The sequence below is a fragment of the Chiloscyllium punctatum genome, chromosome 1 (genome assembly GCF_047496795.1).
Source record: "Chiloscyllium punctatum isolate Juve2018m chromosome 1, sChiPun1.3, whole genome shotgun sequence".
Classification (NCBI taxonomy): Eukaryota; Metazoa; Chordata; class Chondrichthyes; order Orectolobiformes; family Hemiscylliidae; genus Chiloscyllium; species Chiloscyllium punctatum.
Genome location: NC_092739.1, coordinates 32816040 through 32834651, shown reverse-complemented (window position 1 = coordinate 32834651; position 18612 = coordinate 32816040). Strand labels below are relative to the sequence as shown.

The window sequence follows — 18612 nt, the reverse complement described above, 5'->3', positions numbered from 1 at the left end:
ACAGCGCCAAGTACCTGGGTCCAATTCCCACCTCGGGTGACTATCTATGCAGAGGTTACACGTTCTCCCCATACTCTGTGAGTTTCGTCTGGGTAGTCCAGTTTCTTCCCACAGTCCAAAGCTGTTAGTTGGATTAACCATGAGAAACTGGGTTGGAGGGTTGGAGGGATATGGTGGGTTCAGGGTGGAATGTTCTTTCACGTGTCAGTGTGGACCCAATGGGTCGAATGCCTGCTTCCAAACTGTAGGAATTCCATAATAGTGCAATCCACAAACTCACCATTGTTGCCCTGAATTTTGCAACTAATTCACCATTAATAAGCTCTGTGGGTAATAAATGACTGCTTTCCATTCCAGACCTTCTGGAATTTTCGGTTAAATAATAATAAAGCAGTGTATTTAACAATGTGAGCCTTCCATACATATCACTTACTCTCAATCACATGATGAAAATATTTACCTCTAACAGGCCTGGTTAAACACAAACATTCAGCAATACATCATGAAAATGAAAAAAAAGAGTGCTCACCTTGGCAACGTGTTGAGTCTTGTTGGGACAAACTGAATGCTACCCTTTGAATGATGTTAAATCAAACAAACCAAAATATTCAGAAAAAGACAGAGTGATTTAGCTAACTCCCAGGAGGAGGTAGTAAAGCTATTTATCTGAAAACAGTTTAGCATTTGGCTTATTTGGCCTGTTTGTTACTTTCCTTTTTGTGCATGTATGCATTTGTCTAAAAGCATTTTCAATGAACTAAAATTGGCAGCACTAGAATAGGATTATCGATGTTCATCTGATTGCCCATCCATGTTGTTCATTGTAACACAGAAATATGATTGGAGAGGCATTGAATCCTGAGCATGCAGTCACAGGTCGATATGGTAATGCCAATAAGTGGAAGCCAATGCCCACCAGCTCAGGGCACATTTGGTGGCGGGGAGCTTTTAATCAGAGAGGACAGTGGCAGATGCAGACACTGCCATCTCTTGCCTCTATCCCCATTAAGTCCCTGGTGGGAAGGCCACCAATTGAGACCCTTAAGTCCACAATTATGGGCCTCATCCTTCCACTGCTGGTATTAGCCCAGTGGCAAATCAGCCATCCATGCAAGAAGCCAGACATACAAACCCTGGTGAGTTTTACTGTGGGATCTCATTGAGGGAGGGCTTAACCAGGGGGTATTTCATGTTCTAAGGCAAATGAGCAAGAGACCTGGGTTTGAGTACTGTGGGGGGCACCTGAAAAGCACTCCCTCGGCCCTTGATACTTATTCTAACAGGGCTAGGCAGGGTAGATGAGGGGAGGGTGTTCCCAGTGGTGGGTGCATCCAGAACCAGGGCTCACAGTCTGAGAATTCAGGGTGGACCATTTAGAAAAGAGATGAGGAGACATTTCTTCACGCCAAGAATGGTGAGCCTGTGGAATTCATTACTACAGGAAGTAGTTGTTGCCAAAATATTGAATATATTCAAGAAGCAGCTATATATAGCACTTGGGGTGAATGGGACCAAAGGAGATGGGGAGAAAGCAGGATTAGGCTACTGAGTTGGATGATTAGACATGATTGCATTGAATGGTAGAGCAGGCTTGAAGAGCTGAATGGCCTCCTCCTGATCCTGTGTTCTCTGTCTTTATGCTTCTGTGAATCACCGCACCTCTGCAAGCAACTTTCCATCATCACTTGGTCTTTTATTGTACTTTAACTTCATTTATTTCGCATAATAAATTTCTACTTTATTTTAAGTACCATACTGGGATAATGTGTCACGCCCTCTCTGGAGTATATTGCAGGGACTTCTCATACTAATCCAAATAGTTGAACTGCATCATCAAGAGGCCCAATGTCTGCTCCATTATGGGCCTGATCGAAGCTTGGGCAGCACTGTATCTGCACTCAGCCTCAGTCAGGGGTTTGGTGAATAGTGTCATTAGCTATGGTCTCAATGGGTATGCCTTGCTCCCCAGGAACCAGCATTCTTGGTTATCCGGATTGTCAAATGCAACAGGTATTTGAGAGTTCTCCAGAATATGGGGCGGCACGGTGGTTCAGTGGTTAGCACTGCTGCCTCACAGCACCAGGGTCCCAGGTTCGATTCCAGCCTTGGGCAACTGTCTGTGTGGAGTTTGCACATCCGTGGGTTCCCAAAGGGTGTATGCGTGGGTTTCCAAAGGGTGCTCCGGTTTCCTCCCGCAGTCCAAAGATTAGATTACATTAGTGTGGAAACAGGCCCTTCGGCCCAACAAGTCTACACCGACCCTCCGAAGCGCAACCCACCCATACCCCTACATTTATCCCTTGCCTAACACTATGGGCAATTTAGCATGGCCAATTCACCTGACCTGCACAGCTTTGAACTGTGGGAGGAAACCGGAGCACCTGGAGGAAACCCACGCAGACACAGGGAGAACGTGCAAACTCCGCACAGAGGCGGGAATTGAACCCGGGTCTCAGGCGCTGTGAGGCAGCAGTGCTAACCACTGTGCCACCCAAGGTAGGTTAGGTGAATTGGCCATACTAAATTGCCCATAGGTTAGGTGCAATAGTCAGAGGGAAATGGGTCTGGGTGAGTTACTCTTCGGAGGGTCAGTGTGGACTTGTTGGGCCGAAGGGCCTGTTTCCACACTATAGGTAATCTAATCTAATATTAACATTAACATTCATGGAATATGGCAGTCACTGGCTGGACCAGCATTTATTACCCATGCCTAGTTGTCCTTGAGGAGGTGGGGGTGAGCTGCTTTTTTAAACTGTTGCATTCCATGTGCTGTAGACTCATAATGCCTTTAGGGAGGGTATTCCAAGATTTTGACCAGTGACACTGAAGAATATCCACAATATATTTCCAAGCCAGGATGGTGTGTGCCTTGGAGGGGAACTTGAAGGTGGTGGTATTCCCATCTATCCGGTGCACTTGTCCTTCTGGAGTTAGGCACTGCAGGTATCCATGACCTGCTTTACCATGCCATGGGTATTAATGTGCTGGACTGCAGCCAGTTCCCAAGGCTGTCAGTATTGCTGGAATGACATGCACTCTTGTGCAGACACACAGGCAGGCTGCTTGTCATGATTGTCAGTCAGGACCTGACAGGGTTGGGACATCTTGCAATCTGGCTCACTAGGATGTCAGTCTAACACCTACAGCATGTGATAGCTGTCTGTGCAGCAACAACACTGCATGTTTATTCAACAAAGTGGCCATGTTGGAAAGACGGTAGGGGCTCACCCCTCAGTCCAGCCTACAGTGCAGGTGCTGTATGTCAGGAACTCCTAGCACGGTCAATCCACACGTTGTCTCAGAGTTTGGCCATGGGCATAAAGTCAGCTTGGGATGGGCACAGTCAGAGCATATGTCCAACTACAGTCTGGGGACAGGATAATATTCAGGGGAATGAAATGTTGTCAGTCAGTGGGCTACAAACACAGCAGTCAGGTGTCCAATATAGAATACAGAAATATAATATAGCATGCTTAAGTGTGGAAACAGGCCATTTGGCCCAACAAGTCCACACTGACACTCCAAAGACTATCCCAGCCAGACCCATTCCCCTATCTTATTACTTTATATTTACCACTGACTAATGCACCTAGTTTACACATCCCTGAACACTCTGGACAATTTAGCATGGCCAATTCACCTAAACAGCACATCTTTGGACTGTCGATGGAAACCGGAGTACCCAGAGGAAACCCATGCAGACATGGGAATAACTTGCAAACTTCACACAGACAGTCGCCCTAGGTTGGAATCAAACCCAGGTCCCTAACGCTGTGAGGCAGTAGTGCTAACCACTGAGCCACCATGCACCCATCCATGAGTCATCTTCCACCCATCCACTGAACCATCTTGTCTTGAGCTGTTTGAAGTGGGTCAGAGGGCTGGGTTGAACAGAATTCTTGAGCTTTGTGCATTGACTGTTAAAATGGTGTAAAGGGACCTAGAATAGCAGCATGGGGGAATTTTTGTCCATTGGGGTAGGGGAGTCAATGGTGGGGCAGAAGGTGGAGGCACATGTAGAGGTGGGGACAAGGATGGTGAGGGGGCATCTCAATGTTTGTGGGGGATAAGCAGAGCATCGGCAGGTATTGTATATTACTGGGTGGTGGCAGGGGTGGGAGAGGGCTGGAAAGGGGGTATTAATGGCAGTGATCAGCACCATGACCTCCACATGGGGAGTGTTGAAGACCAGAGGTGAGAAGCATTAAGATGCAATGTCAGGGCTCAGGAAGGACAGTTCGATGTAAATTTCATTGTGGACTGTCTCCACATGAAGGGGAGAGGGAGAAATAATAGGCAGTTGGGGTGGTGTAATGTGAATGGGGATTTGCAAGGGTGTATGTGTATGTGTGTGTGTGCATGTGTCTCTGTGTGCCTCTGTCCTGTAAACGAGGCCAGAATTGATGGTGTTCACTGTGAGCTTTGCTTCCTGGCACTATTTTCTATTCTTTCGAGGTGAAAAGCAACTAGAAAATATCTGGGATAGCACTCAGGGTGGGGCAGAGTCAATGTCACTCTGATGGGCAAAAATGCAAGATCCACATCTGCTGGATGCGTGCACATTGAAAGGACAAATACACAAAGCATGTGATTTCAAACTGCAGCTTCAACTCAGTTGAATTTATTTCTCTGCCCATTCACAATGCATGTGGAGTGAACATACTTAGGCTTCAAATGCTGTCCAAAGGTAATTTGCAACATGCCATTGTTGCAAATTACAGCATCACCATCTCAAGATATGTGGAAGGTGCCAGAGATGACTTATAAAGCAATGAATGCTAACTAAACGTATTCCATCATTTGTGAGACTTGCAAGAGTGCTGTGGGAAGAAGGGAACATTGTTTCATCATGTGATAGTAAGGAAAAAGGGACAACCCTCCAGTACACTCTGGGCAGCATGTTCTGTATCATCTTGGTATGCTTGTTCTACACAACTGGAGCAGGCATTATGGCCATCTGCCAGACGCTGAGGAACCGGGAGAATAGGAGCAGTCTCCTGAGACTGAGGACAAGAACATCAAGCAGGACGAAGCTTTTCTTGGCCATGACACAGCTCACCTGCTCCAAATGTTTTCAACCCTCATTGACATCGGATTCCAGTCGATGAGAACTGGCTGCAGCAGAACATCATAGACTGTTAAAAACCCATTGGACATGATTTGGTTTGCATTGTGAGGGCAAACTGCAGCCTCTACTCATTTCACTGATGTTTAACTTTGCTGGCTGTAAATAAAAGCTCATCTTTGGAACCATCTATTTGTTTGCTTGTACGTTACCCTCTCCTCCTGGACAATGACAAACTGTGGGTCTCTATGGGCATTGATATTGCAGTAGCAGTGACTCAGAGGATGTTTAGATAGAATGCAGGTAAAGACAGGTAAACTGAGTGGCCTAATTGTTAAACAGGGATGAAGGTGCGAGAATGGGGCTGTACATATGTAGGGGTGCCTGTCATGCCAATGGCTTGCTGTGTTTTTCCAGCCTCCTGCTTGTCTTCCTTGGATTCCAGCATTTGCAGTGTTTTTTTTGTCTCTCGCTATGCGATATGAGCACAGTTTCACTGCCAGTGAGGGTCAATGAGGATTGCCAATGTTTGTCCAAGTGCTCAGTATCCTTTGAAAGATGAAATGGGTGCAAGGAATACTGTAATCTGGCAGATATCTCAAGTTCCAGGAATGGAGCGCGTGGAGATGAAGAGAATAGAATTATAGAATATAGAATAGAATTAACAGAAATGCCAAATGGGCGTTGTGGGCAGTTAAGGCAGCACATTGGATGAGATGTGGAAAGAAATCTCACTAGGCCTCACATTAAAAACTCAACACAATTGGTATTTAACCAAACAAAAACTTGAAATCTACTTATCAGTTGCTCTTTATTCAAAACAATTTTTTTTAAGATCACCCTCCCAAGACTGAAAAATATTCTGAAACAAAACATTCAGGAACACCATCCATGACGCCATTTTCTGGGATTTTTCTTCAGGATATAAAGAGTTTAACTCTCTACTGATCTGACCAAGCCAACCACAACTCTCCTCCAACCTGCACTTCTTCCATGTCAACAATTCTTGCAGCCTTAAAAATACAATGCTCCATTTTAGCAACAGTGCATGATACATGATACATGCCACACAGTAAAATACTCTAAATCTCAAAGACCAGTTATCACCCGATTGCTCGGTGCATGGAACTCTGCAAACACCTATCATTCTTTTCCTTTTTAATGTTAGCTGGCTCAAAGTAGCACTCCCACCTTTAGAATCAAGATATTGCTAATCCATGAATTTATGCAACATATAATCTCAGCTGATGGAAAGGAGGTCTTTCACATAAGGCATTAAGGTAAAGTCCCATCAGTTTGCTTTGGTGAATGTGGGTAGATCTCATACACTATTTAAAGAAGAGCAGTAGAGTTTCTCTAGTAAATATTTAACCCTCTGGCATCAAACCAGATGACCATTTGTCACACTTGTAACTGAGTGAAACAGTGACCACACTAAAGTAATTTATTAGCTATGACTGACTTTAGGATACATTCTTGGGGCATAAAAAGTATTATCATTCCAAATTCTTTCTATTATTTTTGAATTCAACCTCAACTCTAATTTCTTTGTTTCATTCCTTTGAACTTGTTAGTAATACCTTGAAGGTGCTTCTTGCTAGATTTGTGTTAACTCAAGAAATTAATGTTTGACAATGCTTTTCCAAAAATTAAACACAGAAGCATTCAAAACTGTGCTAAGAAATTACACAAGGGATCAAAAGCCCGTGAGACCAGATTTTTTTTCCTTATTCACCTGATGGAATTGAAAGAAAGATAGTTGAACAATGGTTTGTTCATTCATATAAAAACTGCTTTGCCAGTGATAGGAGTGGAAATCTGACAAGTTGAGAAAATTTTATAGGACTGTAATAATAGCACACAATTTGCTTAACTGAATCAAGGCAAAGATAGCTCAAATTAGAACCATCTGCTCCCACCTATTCACTGCTTTCACCTTTCATCCTTTTATATCATTTACCCTAACACATTTAAAAAACACTATGGGAATAGTTTTGAGGGAATGATTTACCACAGCTGGATACTCAATTCTCACTATAACATCAGGCAACCAGTTGAGAAATGTCTGTGGAAACCTTAGACTTGCATTCTCCTGTATATAATTAACAATATTAAGCTGGAGAGAGTTCAGAAGAGATTTACCAGGATGGTGCTGAGAATGGAGAGTTTAAGTTATAAGGAATGGCTGAATAGACTGAGACCTTTCTCACTGGAGTCCAGGAGGTTGACCTTATAGAATTATAAAATCATGAGGGGTTTCAATAAGGCGTTTTTTCCTTAGAGTAATTTTATGTCCATGGGGCATTTATTAAAGTGAGACAGAAAGAGTTAAAAAAGACTTGAGGGACAATTTTCTTTTCACAAACGGCATTTCATGGAACGAACTTTTAGAGAAGTACTGTTACAATGTTTTAAAGACATTTAGATAAATTCATGAATAAGAAACGATTGGAGGGATATAGGCCAAGCGCAGGCAGGTGAGACGAGTTTAGTTTGGGATTATGAGGGAATGTATATGTACTGGTTGGACTGAAGGGTCTATTTCTGGGCTGTATGACTCTTTGCTTGATTTAATATTCAGGCAATCATTTGATTTCCCTCTACCCTAGTCCTCAGAATGCAGCAAAGGTTAGACACCACGGTTTAGTGGTATGGTTTAAACGAGACCTCAACATGAAAATAATTTGGACTTCTTGACTGTAGACTTGTAATATCACAATCCCAACATTATAACTATTTGGGCCTAAATTGAAAGTTCCCCACTATTCAAAACAAGGACTTGTTCCTTCATCATCCAAAAAAATTATTTGGATATGCTGCTCTGGATCCCAAAGACTTTCAAGTTAATAGACGTGTGTAACAATGTGAAATTTGTTTATCCAAGGGATTACTCATGGTTTCATTAGCAAATAAAAACTGCACAAAGGAAAATGGACCAAATTACTTCAAGCTATTTTGTGTGGTTTATTATATTGTAAAGTAATTTCCAATTCCATTAAGGTATTAGTTCCAAAATTAATTTTTTTTGAGCTCATACACTCTGAATATCAGCTTAAAATAATTGTTGTCTCCCTACAGACTAGTTTTAATGGGAGCCTTTCACTTCCCATTTACTCTGTCTCTTTTATAATCTGCTTGTTCTATGAAACCAGACAGAAAATCAGTCTTCTTTAGTTTTTATAGTAACCACATATCCAACCAAAGATTTATTATCTAAGTAAGGGCATTGTGCTGACTGAGTAAATTAGTTGAGCTGAATAACAATTACAACATACACATACATCCTTTCCTTTGAGGCTAAAATCCGTTTAATGTTTTCATAGCAATTCATCAATCAAAATCTATTTGAATCAGTAAATACTGGGGCATAATGAAAAATCATTAACCTAAAATTATATTTCTATCTTCCAAACTGACTGCTATGTTAAAACCAATCACTTTCCTTTTCTGGCCACTCTGTCTGACTAAAAATAGATCAGTAGCTAAGAAGATGATTTTGAGCCATCTCTCCTGATGGAAACGAAGTTCCACCATATTCCCAGCGTTGCTGCATAATCCCCTTGCTACCCCACCACCCCCATCCCACCTCAGAAAGCAACTCCGTTCAGCTCTTTCTCCAATCCTCCCAAAAACATATACAGTACACACACCCCTCTGTGTAGACACTTCATTCTGATCTTTCTATGTTAATTCCTTTGTCTCCCTTTGCTGACTTCTAATATACTCATAATCTTTAGCCTTACAACTCTTCAAACATTACAAGCCTGTTCCTTTAACCTAATACTAACATTAACTGCCCCTTGTTAGCCACAATTAGAATACTTTTTCCCATGGAGCCTTTATACTTTGAGGGAATGTATATTTGTTGTAAACAATGAATTAATTCTTCAAAACGTTTGCTTATCCACCATCATATCCTTTAATTGAGTTTATACATCAGCTTCAGCCAACTCATTCCTCATCCCTAGCAACTATTCCTTTGTCAAATTTTAAAAAGTGGACTTTGTGGTCCCCAAGTCACTCCTAAATTCTATCTCATATATGGGCTTAGCAGGGTAAACATTAATAGAACATTTCCCTTCATGGGAGAGTCTTGGACCAGCAGACACAATCTCAGAATAACGGGGTACCAATTTAAAATGGAGGAGGACGATGACTTGGTGTGCAGAATGCACGTTCTCGCAGTGTCTGTGTGGGTTTCCTCTGGATGCTCTGGTTTCCTCTCATATTCCAAAGATTGCAAGTTAGGTGCACTGCCCATGGGAAATGCAGGGTTATAGGGATAGGGTAGGGGAGTGGGTCTGGGTGGGAAGCTCTTCAGTGGGTCGGTGTGGACTCAAAGTGCCAAATGATCTGCTTTCACACTGTAGGGATTCTACAATTATATGGTTTTCTTCTTTCAGAAGGTTGAGTGTCTTTGGAACTCCTTGTCACAGAGAGTGTGGGGCAGAGTCCTCTTTTATATTTAAGTTTGAGACAGTTCCTTGACCAGGAGGGGAATCAAGAGTTACAGGGAAAAGATGGGAAAGTAAATGTGAGGAACATCAGATCAGTCATGATCCTAATGAATCGTAGCACAGGCTTGAGAGGCTGGATGGCCTATTTCATTTGTTCGCAGCAAGCTGCCCAGTCTTCAGGACAACATCGACCACAACACTGTACAACCCTGTCATGGCAATCACTACAAGATGTGTCAGAGTGTCGACACGGATACCACCATTACATGTGGGGATACCACCCATCATGTACGTGGCAGGTACTCATGTGACTCTGCCAACGTTGTCTATCTCATATGCTGCTGGCAAGGATGTCCTGAGGCATGGTACATTGTAGCTACAACAACAGATGAATGGACACCGTGCAACAATCACCAGACAGGGGTGTTCTCTCCTAGTTGGGGAACACTTCACTGTCAGGGATATTCAGCTTCGGATCTTTAAGTGACCATCCTCCAAGGTGGACTTTGGGATAGGCAACAACGAAAAGTGGCCGAGCAGAGGCTGACAGCCAAGTTTGGTACCCATGAGGATGGCCTCAACCGGGACCTTGGGTTCATATCACACTACAGGTGACCCCACTACAATATACACTCTCTCACACACACACTCTTACATACTCACACAGTCATGCAGACCCTCGCTCGTGGACACACTCTCTTCTTACATACATATTTTCTCTCTGTCTGTCCGTCTCTCACACAAACACACACACACACACACACACACACACACACACACACAAAAACTTGACACTGCCCTCTTGACCTGCCCATCATCTTTCCCATCTATCTGGTCCACCTTCCTCTCTGACCTATCACCTTCCCACCCACCTTCATCTACCTATTGCATTTTCAGCATTCTTCCTTCTAGCCCCAACCCCCTCCCATTTATCTCTCAACTACCCAGCCCACAAGCCTCATTCCTGATGAAGGGCTTATGCCCGAAACGTCAATCCTCCTGCTCCTCGGATGTTGCCTGACCTGCTGGGCTTTTCCAGACACGAATCACCAGTACCTACAGTCCTCACTTTCTACCATCATTTCAGTTGCATAACACTACAATTGTTTGCTATAAATTATGTGTCTTATGGTCCTGTTCCAAAATCACCTGATAGAGGAGCAGTGCTCCAAAAGCTTGTATTTCCAAATAAACCTGTTGGACTATAACCTGGTATTGTGAGATTTTTAATTTTGTCCACCCCAGTGCAACACGGGCACTTCCACATCATGGCCTCTATAGATGTTCTCCATGAAATTCAGGGCCAGAAAAATTCTCAGCTAAAGCAGTCTAGTCTGGACCTGGAATTCACACAGCCATCCAGTGGAGTGGATCAGTATTGAAGCTACCCTTCATTTAGACAGTAGCTTCTATATTCCATGATTTGAAGTTGTTGAAGGCACTTCAACAATTTCTAAGAAAATATAACTGTGTAAGATCAGGAGGAGGAGGAGTATGGGTTCCAGGTGAGACGTGGGATGGGTGACATTTAGGGTTCTGGCACCAAGGTACTTGGCGTGTAGGAAGTTGGATATAGGTGCCATCTGGCTCTCAACATACCTGGTCCAGAATGAGGTAGGGGCCAGGTGGGTTGCTGGGTCAGGGCTGAGGTGTTGGTTTGGATCAGATCAAGTCTGGAATGTGTGGATGTTGGATGAGGCTGAATCTAGAACGGTATTGAGGAGGTGAGATTTACGTGTCATCGTGGGGGTCTCAGTGTGTGTGACTGTCAACTACTTGTTTTATAGTTCGCCAGAAGTCGGACAAGGTTTTAATTTTTCCAATGCTTCCTTTGATATTCAGTCAAATTGGTCACAACTCTCTGAAGTCTCCAATTCAAAGTCAAAGCTGGGAACTCTGTCAGAACACACCAGAAGCTGACTAATTGTTCATTGGAATTGTAATTTATACAGCAATGCCAGACAGTGCATCAAGACTTCTGCATGGTCTCAGCACACACCCTCCTGTGTCCATCTGTCCAGAAACTGCAATTATGATCACTGTTTCCTAGAAACTTTCTTACTGCATGATGATGAAGAATCTACCAAGATGTGTGTGGTTCATAAAGTTCAAGAGACAGCTTACAGTTACTTTGTGTCCTCAACTGTTCTTCATGTAACCACTGGCATTCTTTGGACAATTAACATGTGCTATGGATTAAAGGGAACTGGTAGATGTACGGTACTCAGATTTCCAGAAACCATTTGTGCAGGTACCCCATCAAAGGATATTGTGGAAAATAAAAGCTCATGATGTAAGGGGTAAATATTGGCCTAGATACAGAAAATAGGCATAAATGGATTATTTTTCTACATGACAAACTATAAGCAGTGATGTGTCACTGGAATCAGTGTTGGGGTGTCAAGTTTTTACAATTTACATAAATGATTTGGGTAAACGAACCAAAGTAATGCTCAGTAAATCTATTGATAACAATGATAGGTAGAAAGTAAGAGTGCACAAGTCAGCTACAAATGGATATAGATTGGTTGCCTGGATAACAATCTGGTGAATAGGGTACAGTGTTGGAAAAAATGTGAAACTGACCATTTTGATGGCCAGAATGAAAAAAAGCATATTATCTAAATGGTGAGAGATTGTAGTAAATCTGGGTGTCCTATGACTCATAAAAGGATAGTATTCAAGCACTACATGTGATTTAAATGCTTACAGAACCTAATAGTTTATTGAGGGGTATTGAATACAAAAGTAGGAGATTAGGGTTCATTTCTAAATGGCATTGGTGAGACCATACCTACACTATTGCATACAGTATTAGTCCCCTTGTTTAAGGAAGGATGTAAATGTCTCAATGGCAGTTCAGAGAAGGTTTATTACAGTCAAACCTGGAGTTGATAGGAAAAATTGGGCAGACTAGTATTATATATGTTGGTGGTTTGAAGCAAAAGAGGTGACTTGATCAAAAATAAGATACTGAATGGTATTGGTAGAGTGGATGTGGAGAGAATATTTCCTTGTGTGAAAGAATGCAGAACTATGAGTCATCACCTTTAAAAAGTGGAATTGCTCATTTGGGACAGAGACTGGGTGACCTTTTCTTCTCTCAAATCATTATATGGCTTTGGAACTTCCTTCCTCAAAACTGGTGGGGGGGGGGGGGGGGGAAGCGTTTTTGGATATATTTAAGGCCGAGGTGGATAGGTTCTTTTTAAGGAAGTAGAGGAAAAGTTATCAGGGATAGACAGGAATGCAGAATTGGGATTACTATCAGATCAGCCATGATGTTACTGAGTGGCAGAAAACAGGCTCAAGGGGCCAAATAGTGAACTCCTGCTTCTAACTCATAAGTTTTTAAGCTATTTTTAAGTCGTTTTAAATCTACTTAAGTACAAGCAATAACACAATTCAACAACTGGTCCAGTTTGAGATTGGAAGATTAAAAAAAATTCTGGTTTAAGAAATATTCACAGTTTTGTATCATATTCTAAAAAAAACATTAATTCTGGAATTTATGGGAGCAGTGATGTATAAATATCATTGGCACGCTGGAGATTGACATCAGTTTGTTGGACCTTTGTTTTGGGTTGCCTTATTGCAGGAGAGATATTATACAAAGATCAGATATTTCTTAGCAGGGTGGGAGGGAAAGCCCGAGGGCTAGTCAAACTGGGTATCTCTCCTGTACCCGATGCAATTCAGTTACAAAACAGTACTTTGAAAAGGATGAAATCAATTCATCTGCCCCATGTTTCGCCAGAGAACTTCTATGCGGTCAGATGACAGCTGGATGATGCAAAATTATATGAAATATATGTCATGCTAAAGAGAAAGAAAGACTTTTTAAAAGAAATTTATTATGTCAATTTACATAGAGACCAATCAAGTCTTATGCATTAGATTCCTGCAGCTTTGATTGTGAAAATAATAAATGCCACCTCAGAAACAATTTAAAGCATTGCTAAAATTAACATCCTTGACAATGCATGAAATAGCTAAAGCTTTAATGCATCACCCACATCTGTCTACATAACACTACGATTAAAGCATTGTTATTTTGATAAAGGTCTCATTCCAAAGAACAGAATGCAAAATTTAGGATGGTACTGAGGAAATGCTGTACTTAAAAAGGGGGGTGTCTGTAGGTTAGACTTTTCACCAAGGCCCTGTCTGTCCTTTCAAATAGGCAAAAATAAAAAAAATCCCAAGGGGCTATTTTGAAGATGAGTGGGAAAGGTTCTCTCCAGTATCCTGGCCAATATTTATTCCTCAAACAACATCTCAAAAGTGGATTATTCTGTCATTAGCCCATACTGTGGTTCCTTGCTTTGTTCAAACTGGCGGTCATTTTTTTTATGATAGTGCCTTCACTTTAAAAATTATTTCTTTAACAGAAAAGCACTTTGGGATCTCCCAAGGTCAGAAACGGTGGCACATATATGCAAGTTCTGCCTTTCTTTAAAGAAACGTTAAACAAAGCCACAAAGTCATTGAAATTCATGGAGTAAAAGAGCAAAGTTGAGCAGCAGAATACCAACTGAAGTGAAAAACAGAAATTGAAACATGACCCAAATGCACCAAAATTCAATTCCTTTTTGACCCCATTGGAGACTATAACCTACTTGGAGGTCTTGCCCACTGCCTTTCTGTCTGAATAGGGACAGGCATATTATAATAATTATTATATTTGAAGGAAATATATCAAACAATAGATTGGCTTTATTTAGTCTCTGAATGATTGAAAGAAAGTTCTGCTTTGCAAAGCTTGTTTCTATTGTGTCAATATTTCTTTTAAGCAGCTGTGTACAAGCCCTTCAAAGATGTGGAATAAAACTGCTTTCAATATTCAAAGTAACTTAACCTCCGCATTTCAGAATAATTTAAGGCTGTTGATGGGAATACATCTGACTAGATTCTGGTTACAAATTGGGTCTGTTGCCATTCATTACTTCTATTAATGATCAAAAATACAGTTTAAAGAGAACCATGTTTCTACTCATAGTTGACAGCGAAATGTGGACAGGAGTTGGTTGTAGAGAACAAGTGGATAAATTACAGGCTAATTTAGGTAAGCGAGTATTAATCCCTGCATGTAATATATCATTTAATCTGAAGAAATGCAGGAATTAGAGATGCTAAGCATTACTTTAGATACTAGGAAGCATTTCTTACTGCAGAATATCAGTGTTTTCGGAACAAAGTGCAAGGTGTGCACTAAGCATATAAATGCCACAGAATGTCAAATGGGAATTTAAAAAGAGTAGGCCTTACTTGCTAAAAACAGAGTAAATTGCTAGATTGTAAAGAGTGAAAAATTATTTTCCTGAATTTGATTGAAAGTTCTGATTGTTTATTACTAACCCTTTTCAATTGTTTGATTGAGCCTAACATCAACTTGTTCAGTGGTAGGTAACTGCTAAAGAAAGTTAGAATCATTGTAGTGCAGAAAGAGGCAATTCAGCCCATTGAGTCTGCACTGACCCTCTGAACGACAACCCATTCAGACCCCACTCCATTAACCCTACATTTCCCATGGCTAATCCACTGAGACTGCACATTCTAGACACTAAGGGACAATTTTAGCATGGTCAAATCCACATAATTCTCATATCTTTGGACTGTGGGAGGAAACCAGAGCATCCACGGAAAACCCATGTAGACACAAGAAAACTGTACAAACCTCACACAGTCACCCTGGACTCAAATTGAACCCAGGTCCTTGGCGCTGTGAGGCAGCAGTGTGAACCACTGTGCCACTCATTTGCAGTTGCAGACCGTCAGCAAAACCTGTTCCTGGTTCTAAATTCAGATTTGGCTAATACCAGCTAGTCACTTTACTCACACGACATTTGATCTGACAGTATAAGCACCCAGGACAAGTATGCATGATATTCATAGACGCAGAGTTATATTCCCAAGGGGGTATAGGAGCATCCCCAAGATAAACATGTGACAGCTACCAAACTTAATTATTTCAAAGGTAGAATGTTCAGCAGTCACACAGAGAACACAAGAAATAGGAGCAAGGCATGGATCATTCACCCCCTCAAACCCACTCAGCCATTCAACAAGATCATGGCTAAACTGCTCCAGACTCTATTTCTCTTATATGCAAGTTCGTCATAGTCCTCAATATCCTGATATTTCAAAAATCTCTCTCTTCGCGAAATATTTTCAGTGATCTAGCCTCCACTTCTAGGGTAAACAATTCCAGACATTCACGTCAGACACTCTATCCTCTGGCAGAAGAAATTCCTTTACGCCTCAGATACAGACATGTGTCCCCTTATTTTGTAACTATATCCCCAAGGTCAATGCTCCCCATTAGTGGCAACATTTTCTCAACATGGACTCAATCAAGCCCCCTCAGAACGTTGTGTATTACAAGAAGATTACTACTCAATCTTCTAAACAGTAATGAATAAAGGCCCGACCTGTTTATCTATTCTTGATAAGTCAACACTTCCTCCTATGAATGAGCACAGAGAAACTTTGTTGAGCAACCTTACATGCCAGCATACGTTTTTTTCTCTTTTGGAGTCTCTCTCCATTTAAATGATACTTTTGGGCCATGCACTTTGGTAAGATGAATCAAAAGGCAAACTTTCTTTCATTAAAATCTATCTACCACATTTTTGTCCAGTCTCTCAAGCTATTTAAATCCCCTCAGATTCATCATGTCCTGATCATAACATGTTCTCCATTTGTGTTTGCATTGGATTTATTTCATTCTGCTGTGTTCTCCAGGTTATTAACATTGAAATTAAATAATTGAGGAAACAGGATAGATTCTTGTGACAGTCCACTAGTTATGTCTTTCAACCCTGAAAAAGACCCAATGATCTCAACCCTCTGTGTTGTGTGCTGAACAATTCACAATGCATGTTAATACATTATACCCAGTGATGAGCTCCTGTTCTTGTGCAATTTATTTTAATGTGGCATCTCATCAAATACACTATGTCTACCAGTTCTCTTAATCAACTCTGCTAGTAATATTTTTCAGGAAATTTCTCAAACATGATTTCCCTTTCCCAAAACTATATTGAATTTATTCGACTCTCAAAACCTTTTCTAAATGTCCTCCTATTTATTAATTAATAATAGTCTGATATTTTCCATTTTACAGATGTTAGGCTAACTGGTCTTTAGTTCCTTGCTTTTTGCCTATCTCCCTTCTTGAATAGGAGTGTCACATTAATGGTTTTCCAATCTGCCTTTCCAGAATCCAATGAGTCTCAAATATTTTGACCAATGCATCAAGTACCTTTGTAGCCATTTCCTTTAAAACTCTTGGTTGCAGTCCATCAAATTATGGTGATTTGTCTGCCTTCAGTCCCCTGCATTTGTCAAATATTTTGTCCCTTATGACAGAGACTGTTACAAGAACTTACCTCTCATGAGTCCCTTACCTCATATCTTTGGGATCTTCATCGTGCCCTCCAACGTGAGGACTAATGTAAAATATTGGTTTAAATTATCAGCCATTTCTCTGTTCCCCATTATTTATTCTCCAGTATGATTTCAAGGATTTCATATTTACTTTAGCTACGCTCCTTTTATACATCCATAGAACTCTTACTGTTTGTTCTTATATTTCTACCCATTTACTTTCATAATCAATTTTCTCTCTTTTCATTAGCTTTTGAGACATCCTATACTAGCTCCTATAAAGTTTCTAATCCTCTAGTCAACCATTAATTTGCCATTTTTTAAGCCGTGTGGTGGAATCCTGTAATGGTCTGAGAGGCATGGATTATGGCAATGTTTATGGCAGAATCAGACACGAAGTTCAGCAAAGCTGATATCAATGTCAGATACACTGCTTTAATAAATAATCTGATGTATTCTACATTTTGTCTCCCGTGCCACTGTTGCCCATCCAATCTGTCCAGTCAGAATGCAGATTAAATCACCCATGACAATTCTCGTGTCCTTCTTGCATACTTCCATTATTTCCATATTTTTTATAGGTTGTCCTACAGCGAGGTAACTCCTCAGGAGCCTAAAGATGATTCACATTTGTGACTTCTTTACCTTGCCATTCTTTAGTTCTACCAAAATGGACTCCACATCATGATCTATTGCATTTAAATACTAATCAGCACCTCACTGACACTTTTCTTTATTTACAAAGCTACCTCACCTATTTCCTCTTTGTCTATTCTTCCAGAACTTTGAATATCTTTCAACATTGAGATATCAGTCTTGCTCATTGTGTAATTACATTTCAATAACAGTTATCAAGTCGTAGTCACTTATCTTTATCTCTGCCATTATCTCAATGCATTCAGCTTTTGTGAAAAATAAGGATAGATGAGTTAAAGAGCCTTAAGCTTTGATTTTTCACCATTATTAGTCTCTGATTTCTGCTACACTCTTTCTTCTCCATAGATTTCATACCACTTCTTGTCACTTTTTGATTATTATTTGCCCCTTCATGAGCCTGCATCTCTGCAGTCTTGCTTCTTTTTGATATCTTAAACTTGACTTCAATTGAACCTTCCCTTTCCCACTAATTAACTTACACCCGACCTATAACCTTAGTTGTACAATTCAACAGGATACTGATCCCAGCATCATCCAAATGAAGCCCAACAGTTAGGGAACACTAAACACATATAAGATACAACAGTGCAGCAGACAGTGGTAGAAAACAAAGTAACCATGACCACCTCATATGTTACTCTGGTAAATATAGCTGGATTTATACTTATTTTCTTATATATCATTATACACAGTTTTGACACAGAACTTAAATGTTGCTAAAAGGAGAATAAGAATAAGGCTTCAGATATTTGTTTATCAACCTGCTCAAAAATATTATATTACACACCTTTGGAATATTTGGGACTTAATCTGGACTTTATCAGAACGAGGACACAATTAGCATATTTGAGAAAAGGAACACTTATTTATTTATTTATTTATTTATTCACACTACCGCCTAACTGCGGTAGTGCATATTTTTTCCCCAGCACCCATGGTGTGTGTGTGCAGGTGTGAGACACAGTGAAAGACACAAAGTGCACGAATCTTTATTCAATTTCCACCACCAGGAAGATAGGAAAAACACCCGAGTGGCCAGTGACA

The 18612-nt window shown here is 40.9% G+C and overlaps 1 protein-coding gene across 20 annotated transcripts in view; it reads right to left on the bottom strand.

Annotated features, from left to right (window-relative positions):
• LOC140488060 (bifunctional heparan sulfate N-deacetylase/N-sulfotransferase 4-like) overlaps positions 1-18612 on the bottom strand; it is a 905491-nt gene that overhangs the window by 186013 nt on the left and 700866 nt on the right. The gene's annotated exons all lie outside the window — the stretch shown is intronic.